General features: G+C 40.8%; 1 long non-coding RNA gene across 1 annotated transcript; it reads left to right on the top strand.

Annotated features, from left to right (window-relative positions):
- On the top strand, positions 1-2103 carry LOC106344017. The gene is made up of 3 exons (XR_001270084.1): positions 1-278; positions 360-405; positions 536-2103. It is a non-coding gene; the product is annotated as an uncharacterized LOC106344017 (long non-coding RNA).
- The last annotated feature ends 402 nt before the right edge of the window (positions 2104-2505 follow it).

The raw sequence follows: 2505 nt of genomic DNA, 5'->3' as shown, positions 1-2505 counted from the left end.
CTTATCTCAGGACGTTATTGCAGCAGGTATTGCTTCTACTTCAACTGTGTTCTTGATGACTTGTTTCTGAAAATCACTTGTTCTGCAGGACTGTAAGCTGCCAGAAGATTCAGTATATGGTCTTGCCTATGATCTTGTCATAGCCTTGCTGTAAGATCATTCTCTTACCAGTTTGACACTACCTCTAGGAAATTTTCAGCTTCTTACATTCGAAACAAATTACATATTGTGATCTGAAACCATCAAACATCTTACTTGATGAAAATGGACATATTAAGGTAAGCATTTTTTCTGTCTTTTCTATTCAGGTATCTCTAGTTTATTTTGTTTAAATGCTATCATATTGCTTTGTGTTGCAGCTGTGTGATTTTGGGTTGATATTAGTAAATCTCCATCCATTCCACGGTAAGGAGTATTTATCTGTCCGCTTTCTCTATATATAGGCTTAACAGTGTTAGTGAATCTAGGATTTCAAATTACACCGGAAACTATATGTATGACATAAATACTCATCTCTTGTGATAACTTGCATCAGGGAAAACGTGGAACTCCGTATTATATGGCTCCAGAACTATATGAAGATGGAGGGGTCCATTCTTTTGCTTCTGAGTTCTGACCTATGGGGCCACTTGGCTGTGTTTTTTATATGAGTGTTACACAGGGAGACCTCCTTTTGTGGCAAGAGAGAGTTCACCCAGCTTGTGAAATCTATTCATTCAGATCCAACTCCTCCACTCCCTGGAAATGCCAGCCGTCCATTTCTCAATCTCATTGAGTCTCTTCTTATCAAAGACCCAGCGCAAAGAATACAATGGGCAGATCATGCATTTTGGAAGAGTAAAATATAATCATGTATATTGGCATATACACAAAGCCATGTCTTTCCGAGCATAATGGTTCCAAAGTCTAGGGAGAAAGTTCCAAAAGGTAGTTCAAAGCACAAGGAGAACTCCACTCATGGTTCAAGGGGCCATGAGGCGCCACAAAAGGGTACTCCTGTTGGTTCAAAAGCTCAAACAAAGTTTCCTAGCAAGACAACTGGGTAAAAGCATGGAGGTCGTCCGGGTTCTAACCGCCAGGTGAATATCCTAAGATTGTCAAGGATAGCAAAGGCAAATCTCCAAAAGGAAAATGAGAAGGAAAACTACAGGAGACCCTTACCTAATAGCAACGAGAACTGTGCTGAAGTGAAAATTGATAACACTGATATGGAACTTGATTTTGATGAAGACAATGATGAGGATGGTCCAGATGAACCAGAAGGAAATGAGAACACCTCTTGTGCACAAGATGAAAGAGTTTTGAGTCAAAATGAGAGTCACAGAAGGCAAGGAGTTAGGAGCAATAATGTGCCTGATGAGAACTCGTCTGCAAATGAAACACCAACCTCGGATGAACCCAGAGATTTCAATGAAGAGCAGTCAGAACCTTTTGAAGTTTCAGCTGCGCTACCTAGTGCTAGCCCTCAAGTTAAAACTCATAGAGAAAGAGAAGTTTCTGGGATTACTGTTCACCACGACTCGTCTAAAACACCTAACAGCCTCAGTGCCGTCCTTTGACATTTATCTGATCCTTCTGTTAGACCCGTCATGCCCAGCAGAAAATCTGACAAAGAAGCTCTGCCTTCTCTCTCATTCGAAGCACCACAGCCTTCTGATTTTAGTAAGATGGGAAAGCAAGAACTTGAACCGCTTAACAATAGAATCATAACGGTTCTAAGTGGGAGTAGTGCTGGCATCTAAGAGACACAGAACCTGATCAGATACCTCGCAGACACTGAGTAGCAATGCTGATGCAGCCAACATATTGACCAACGGGCCAATAATGCTTGTGCTAGTAAAAGTTCTCCGGTTATCCAAGACCCCAGCGTTTCGTGTACAAATTGCTTCACTAATTGGTTTGTTAATCCGGCATTCTACTGCTATTGAAGATGAGTTGGCAAGTTCTGGTATTTTAGACTCTCTTGCCAATGGCCTCAGAGACAAACATGATCAAGTGGGAGCAGTTGTGGGGAGCTCTGGAAATTTTGGGCTGGAGAAAAACTGTGAAGATGTTATTGACAAGGGTGTAAACAATAACAGGAGAGGATTCAATGGTATTGGAGATGCAGGAAGGCAAAAAGAGAAGCATTAGAGCATGATTAATGAAGGTGATTAGAGGGGTGTTTAGCAAAAAAAATTAATATAATAGCGGGTGGGATCCACACAAAAACTAAGCATGATTAATGAAGGTGCTTAGAGGGGTGTTTATTCCACCGGTGTTAACACTGTTTCGCGGGCCCCACTAATACGTGGCGGTCCGCGATTGGTTTGTTTTTAATTTTTTTTTTTAAATCAGAAGAAAAAAAAAAAAAAATTAAGCACCCCCATTTGGGTGCTAGGGTTAATGGTGCTCTTAGCCTTAGTGCTGAGGTGTCATACTTGCATAACTCCTCACAGCCTCATTTAAAAAAGACTTTAATTATTAAAGAAATTACGTACCATGCCACTATCGACCAACTTTATA

Source organism: Brassica oleracea, chromosome C5 (genome assembly GCF_000695525.1).
Source record: "Brassica oleracea var. oleracea cultivar TO1000 chromosome C5, BOL, whole genome shotgun sequence".
Lineage (NCBI taxonomy): Eukaryota > Viridiplantae > Streptophyta > Magnoliopsida > Brassicales > Brassicaceae > Brassica > Brassica oleracea.
The sequence above is the reverse complement of the archived record's forward strand: the minus strand, read 5'-3'. Positions and strand labels throughout refer to the sequence as shown.